The sequence below is a fragment of the Fundulus heteroclitus genome, chromosome 1, assembly GCF_011125445.2.
Source record: "Fundulus heteroclitus isolate FHET01 chromosome 1, MU-UCD_Fhet_4.1, whole genome shotgun sequence".
Lineage (NCBI taxonomy): Eukaryota > Metazoa > Chordata > Actinopteri > Cyprinodontiformes > Fundulidae > Fundulus > Fundulus heteroclitus.
The window spans coordinates 41,796,708-41,804,491 of record NC_046361.1 but is presented as its reverse complement, the minus strand read 5'-3'; positions in this window follow the sequence as shown (position 1 = coordinate 41,804,491).

Genomic DNA, 7,784 nt, shown 5'->3' with positions numbered 1-7,784 from the left:
TGGTAAAATTAGAAAGTCAAATTCACTTAAAACAATATAAACAACCAAGTGCAGGAGAAATTTAGACCAAGTAAAAAAAACAGAAAATACAACCTTTTTGTAAGCTTTCAGTTTTCCTTCTTCAGGTAAGGTCAGTGCTATGCAATTTAAAATTGTACACAACCAAGTGCAGGCAAAGGGGTTGTATACTAAGACCATGGTTTAGTTACTCTTTTTGTAACGAGTAACTAAGCCAAACATTGAAAATGTATTGGAGTAAAAGTATGCAATTAAGTTCAGAAATATAGTGAAGTAAAAGTAAAAGTTACCAAAAAATGTTATACTCGAGAAAAGTATAAAGTACTCCAAAATATACTTAAGTACAGTAGTGAAGTATTTTTACTTCGTTACTATACAACACTGGGTAGGAGCACAGGTGTAATACCGGCCTCTGGCCAGCAGAGGGCGCGCTGCTCCCGCCTGCTCGGCTGTGAGGACATTCCTCAGGTCTGACGGAATGTTGCTGCTTCCAGGTTCGGTCACAGCAGCAGAATCTGAGCTCGGTTCGGTCCATGTGGGTCGGTGGGTGGGCGGGGTGCCACGGATGGACCGGGTCCCGCTCTGGTCCCGCTCTGGTCCCGCTCTGGTCCAGTTCTGGTCCCGCTCTGATCCAGTTCTGGTGCCGCTGGTTTTACCGCCGCGGCTGCTTCCCTCCGCGCAGCTGATGGCTGTTATCTGTTAATCAGCGCTCAGAATCACGTCTCCATGGCGACAGGGCCACGAGCGGCTGCCACGGAAACGCTGGTTGCCACGGTAACGGTCACGGATCACGCCAGAGCCCGGAAGACGTGACATCAGGAAGTGGGTGCTGTCATGGCGACGCTCTGATGCAAACGGCTCAGTCTGAAAATAAACCTGACAGACAGTTGTTTACATCAGAGGAAGGTTTGATGTTCAGGTGTTCTGGTTGTTTACATCAGAGGAAGGTTGGAGGTTCAGGTGTTCTGGTTGTTTACATCAGAGGAAGGTTTGATGTTCAGGTGTTCTGGTTGTTTACATCAGAGGAAGGTTGGAGGTTCAGGTGTTCTGGTTGTTTACATCAGAGGAAGGTTGGAGGTTCAGGTGTTCTGGTTGTTTACATCAGAGGAAGGGTTCTTCTTAGCTCACTTCCTGTTTCACGCTCCTTTGTTCCTTTAATGGGTCAGATCTTTGTCCGGCACCAGAACCTCAGCAGGGCCTTCTCCTGCACGGCTTCCTGAAGGCCACTGCTACACCCATGCCCCCCCCCCCCCACTCCCCAGTGTAAACAGTAGCATCAGTTTAGCATTTCCTCCCATCATGCACTGCCAGCAGGGCAGCCGCTCTCTTTGACCTTCTATCACGCGTTTATTTCTGCCAGTATCTACTTTCCTCTAATTGTTTTGTTTTTCAATAAATCAATAAATGTCCAACTTATTTCTAATATAATTACACAATAGAAATTAATTGTTGTTCAACTTTAAATGTTAAGTTATTAACATTAAAAATCCAACAATAAACCAAAAGATATTTGTAGGCGTTTACTCAAGTCTTTAAGATATTTTTTTCTACAGGCAGCTTTACTACAGCAGTAGAATAAAATCCTGAAATTATGGTTTTTAGTTTCAGTGCCCCCCCAAGAGTTTATGAAACACGGAGGTACCACTGCTACACCTTCATTGTTTTGATTTATGCGCCGTTCTGCTTCTGGGTTTGGGTTGTGGTTCTGTTGATGACCCGGTTTGGGCCAGTCCAGCTTTAGCTGTTGGACAGAAGGACTCACGTTAGCGAGCAATCATCAGCCCTCAGCAGATCCTAACTTGGTTCTGTGTGTTAAGGTCTAACATCTGTTGACGTGTCGCCTCGGCTGATTAATCAGGAGGTGAAAGGCAGGGCCCCACGGCGTCCTTAGGGTCGGATAGAGCTATGTGGGCCTGGAGGATTGCTTAAAGATTAGGGTTAGATCTCTACTCTGCGAGTCAAAAAAGACTAATTTTAATAATATTTAAAACGTTTCTTTAAATAAAATATTACTGGTTATCCCTCAGATCTGGGCTTAACTCTCATGCAGTGAAACAGAGTTTATATAAAGTCACTGATTGACGACAGAGACCAAAAGTTAGACTTCAGATGTGTTGCTGAATTTGTACAGAATCCAGACTCACAGTAAACAGTTTATTGAAGATCCTGTACAAGAGCTCAGGTGTCAAACTTCTGCAAACATCTTTCAGCCCGCGAGGGTCAAAGTGGTCACAAACATCACGGTTCAGCTTCACAGTAAGTGAGGTACATGGAGATCACAAACCTGAGAACAAAACGCCCTACCCAGCCGTGTCAGACTCAGCCCGCCATGTTTCACCACGACTCCACACATGCATGTAGACGGAGGGTGAGAAATACCGTGCAGATAGGTGGAGTTTATTAGAGCAGACCAGCACCAGATCTCTGATCGCTGCAATAGATTAAGATCTTCCTACCAGATAGGAGACACACAAAGTTCTCATCCGCCACGTTAGCACCAGCCTTCTTCAGTCTGCCACCGATCAGTTCTGATGCTCGCCTGTCCTCTGAGGACCGGTCAGTGGTGGACATCGATCAGACCACCACAATTCTGTTTCATGCGCTTGTGATGAAGGAAATTACCCAGACAGAGGTTTTTGAACAAGTTGTGCATCCAAGGGTTAACAGGGCATGCTGGTTGGACATGACTGAAGAAAACTTGAAGCTAAACGGAAATATTTCACCAGCCTTAAACCGGCAAATGCTTCAGATTCACTTAGAGCCCATCTGGTTGCACCCTAGCATGTCTTTACGCTAAGCTAAGCTAAGTGCAACATACACAGCGTCCGTTGGCCCTATTCGATGTTAAAAATAAACAATCACATTGATGTAAGACAACAAAAAGTTTCCCTTTTTCAGAATCTCTTTGGTGTAGAAGGAGTTTGGGTTCCATTTACCTGAGAAAATGGACCTCAGGTTCTGGGAGTCAAACCCAACTTAACCATGCAGCAAATGATAAATCTAGTGGGTGTTTCCCATTACTCTGCCTGGGGACCTCGCTAGCTAGCATGCCATTAGCATTTCAAGCTTGTAATGCATTCTCTCCATTTTTTCGTTTTAACACAAAAGAAGTCCAGTTAACCTCCCAATGCTAGCAGCCATCAAAGCTTTTTACATGGCAGGCAGCCATGTTGGATTTTGAGGTTGAAACTGCAGAAAGCTCAGATTTTCTGGGATAAATTCTGGGAAACGTTTTCACGTCAGAATGAAAATGATTGTTTATTACTGCCGTAATGAAGCCAGTCAGTCATTGGATCCTGTTAGCAGGGCGGACGTGTAAACAGGGGACAGCAGACGTGCCCTGCAGGCTGGGTAAGGAAGCAGAGTTTTACGTTCCCCTGCACCATGACATATTTTCTCTGTATGTATTCAGATGTTGTAAATGACAAAGGAGTCGCTTACAGCTCCTGGATGGTCGACTTATTGAAGGGTTGGACAGCTTTGCGGCTCGTAGGTGTGACGCAGGAATGAAAAAAATAGTCTGTCAGACCAAACCAAAGCCGGTCCCCTGATTTAAGGCAAAAACACACCAGGAGCCCCGCAGGGTGCAGCGCCTCACACACTGTTAGCATAGCATGTCTCTGGACAGGTTGCAGGGAAATGAGCTGAGATCAGATGAAGCACAGGTAGTCTATTCAGTGACAGTGTGCTTCAAATAGACCCCAGCTGAAAGGGCAACACCCACCAGGACGTGTTTACCCTTTAGAACCGGACATGCCTGACACATTGTACGCATGATGCTCCATACTGACCTCCTTTGGCTCCACCATGCCAGGTGATTGCTGAAAGCTCACCTGTTGCCAGATTGATCTGAGAGTTGTCTCTCAGTGGTGTCGTGATGGAGCTGTTTTGTGAAAGAATCACTTTATTCCTCCCTAGAGGCTCTTTTGGGGTTTCCCCCCAGGGTTAATTGGAGAAACACCCCACAGGTCCACCTGGGCCCACTGTGACACCCTACTTTGAGGGTACCACCTTTCCTAAAGTCCATCCCTCTGTAGCCCTCATCTCCCCCTGCAGTGGCCCACATGGGTCCCTAATGTTTGCTGGTAACTGACATGGATGGATGTAAGTATTTCTGTGCTTCACAGCGTGACTGGATTTAATGTGATTCACAGTCCTGAGAAATTCTCTAAGGACATCGGACACTTCAGTGGCTCATTAAAATGTTTATGCTAACTTCTATGTACAGACCAGCGGGATGTTTTTGAAAAGCAGAAGGCAAAATAAAGCTGAAAATATATGAAACTAATATGATTATAAAATATACTCTTACATCATACAGCAATAGTTCTCCTAGATTGTCCACATACCAGATTTACGCAATATCTTTGGCTAAACACTACAGACAGTTTAGTATCAAACTTTATATTCTCTTTCTAGCATCAGCATACGCACCAACACACAGATTAAAAAAGCAAAAACCTGACTATATATATATATATATATATATATATATATATATATATATATATATATATATACATACACATATTTATGTATGTATTTGAGCCTAAACCTCAGATTTCATTGCCTCAGTCTTTAAAATATGAAAATAAATAGACATTTGCTCATATTTAACAAAATTGCATTGAACAGTTTCATTATGTAACACTTTACATCAAAACATTTAACCCTGACAAAAATCTCTCAATCATTTCTCCTACAAACACCTTCCAGAGGAGCCTGTAGTCGTATCGCGGCTGGCAGCAGCTCTTGTGAACAGATGAAATAAATGTCAGATATTGTCATCAGTGTTGTCCACAGTAATGAGATGCTCAGATTCTCTCCCACTCCTGACTGATCCACTCCTGACTGATCCACTCCTGACTGATCCACTCTCAGAGCTAAACTACCTGAATGTCATCAACAAAGCTGTGACAGGCTGGATAAGAGGCTCGTTTTGTCATTTAAAGGATAAAAAGCTCCACTGTTTGGTTGAATCTGCTGCTGACATCTCATTTGATGTGTACAGACTGCTGATTGTTTGCTGTCACCACTTCAGACGCTAACAGGCGGGCTTTTCAAAGTGGAACAACCAAAACTGGAGCTACAGCCTTGTGTGAAAGTCTTCCTGCAGTCCTCACTTTGTTGGATGTTGCTTCAGAGGAGCTGGGATTCCATTTAATCATTTTTTCCTGAACATTTATACTCTTCTTCAAAGCAAAAGTGTAAAATTAATATTTTTTTTATGAGTCTCTAAGATCAATAGAATGTGCTTACTGGCCAAAAAGTTAAGCACCAAGAGTGAATAATCTGAGTTGATGTAAACTGATCCACATGCAGACCAGCAGTGGGGATAACTGGTTCGGTTTGTATGGAGTTACCACGTCTAACACAGCCACCAGAGGGCAGTAGAGTTGACATCACCAATGGTAGGCTAGCGTTACCCGGCAGTAACCACATCGCCCAGCAGCCATTGGGAACGTGAGAAGGTCTGCAGACCCTGAGGACACCTTCTAGAATGCAGCTGATGCATTGAGAGGCGTCACATTGTGGATTTGCTTGGGGCTCCAGGACCTGGCCAGAATCTCGCGGTGGCCCAATGTTAGATGCCCACCTGACAAAAAGGTTCCACTCTCCATTATACACACTGGACCGAGGGAGGAACACTGTATTGTGTGCCAAGCATTACAGAATCTTCTGAGACTCACCTAAATGTACTGCTCACATGGGCAAAACATTTACTGTAACAAACCCTTCTTCACACATCCTGCAAAACAGCCACTGGTCAAAATGGCAGCGCTCCTCATCCACAGACTGGATGCCATTCACCATCCGGCTCTCGGCCTTCTTACGTTAACACTCATCGCTGCCGTCTCTGCTCCTTGTTTAGTTTTTCTCCATCCTCGTTGGAAGATCCACTGGCATCTGTCCATTTATTTAAACCCTCATTATATCGGCCGGCATTTCTTAACCTTCATAGCTCCCCCTGCAGTCTACAGTAGCCTCGTCACTCTCATCGGTCGCATGAAACAGACCCTAAAACCCATTCAAAGACTCCAGACTACAAGATTACAAGACCAATTTAGTTACTTTTACAGGGTGTGATCATCTGAATGTGTATATTTTACATTTCCCTCATTTGTTCTTTCCCTGTCTCATGTTCTTTAGTTCTTTATTTCCATCTACCGGGCATAATGCCTCTGGTCATCAAGCAAGAATTTGTTCTCAACTGGCCTTCCTCGTTAAACAAAGGGTTAATAAGACAAGACATCTGGAGAGAGGTACAGGACTCTTTACTGCTCTGTAAATGTCGTCTTGCACCGTGTCTTAATGACAGGCACCAAGCAGGTTGTAGGTTCACCGCCCTGAGTGTAGGCTGTCATTAAAACCTGAGCAGGTTGATAACAGCTGGTGTTTTATTATGTTCAGGTTTAAATCTCAGGTCCGCATTTCCACAGACGACCATCATGTGTGAGTCCATGGTACCGTAGAGGAAAGTAGACCGAGCCAGACGTACTCTAGGAAAGACATACTGGTGTTTCTCCTGGAACCATCAGAGACATCCTGATCCTGGAGTCTTACCCCTTCACACTATACCAGGACAGAACCAGCGATGTTCCCAAACTCTCAACTCTTTATCCACCTGAACTGATTCTGGTCTGAAGGCGGACTGAGATTTCAACACAGATGTCCATCACTCCCTCTTGGTGCTGAACTTTTCAAGTCCTTCAATATGAATGTGGAAATTTTATAGACCAAACAGATAGTAGTTAGTTTAAAACACGATCAGCTCTGATTACTGAATTAGATGTTCGTATTCTTCAAAAAGTGCAATCATTAACTGTGCAGAAGCACAAAAAAGAAACAGGTTTTACCTCCGGGGCGTATTTGATCACAACTTGGTCGAAGGTCAAAAAATGCAATTAAAGGAATAAAAAGCTCCAAATCCTAGAATCTGATAGATCCAACATTTGTTTGGCGTTTCTTCTTTAGAGATTATGATCAACGTCTTCAGACGATCAGGCTAAGTTCTAGGACATCCTGGCTTTCTACTGACCTTTTATGGACAGACAAAGGCTAACTTCTGCACACAGGAAAACCTCGTTAAGCACAGTGCTGTGGAGATACTTGCACACCAGCTGTGTTTGAGAGTGAAGAAACTGCAAAAACAACAGAAACACTTAAAAATAAACCGGCAACTGTGATGCTTTAAAACGGTGGTGAATCAGCCTCCCAGAGGATGCTGAGGCTGTTTGACCAGAGAGGTGCAGAAATCCTCCCAGGTGCAGTGATAGCGTCTCCCAGCGGTCCTGCAGCGTGGGAGACGCTGGGGAGTCAACGCTGATATGGCACAAACACATGAGCTGAGCCAGTCCATCCGACGATGAGACGCTTTTCCACCAGGAAACACCCCTCATGTGATATTTGATGACAGTCACAGGCGGTCTGCTTCGCGAAGATTCTCAGCAGACCTGTGAAGCTCTCCAAAGGCCTTTGACTCACACAGACCTGCAGAAAGTTTCCTCTGCAGTGCGGCTCTCACACTTTAGAGTTTGTTGAAACTCGTCTCTGGTTGAACGTTTCCTCAGAGCTCATCACACATTTTTCACAACGGGTCGCAGTTGAGGCCGAGTGTTTGAGGTTGTGTGTGAGGTTTGCTCTCAGATCCGGTGAAGGTCAGGCCTGCAGGTTCTGATTCTCAGCCAGAACAACATGCCCGTCCGTCTTGACATGATTGAGATTCAGACATTAAGAAGTTGCAACAGGAAGGCAGTTTCTCCTGA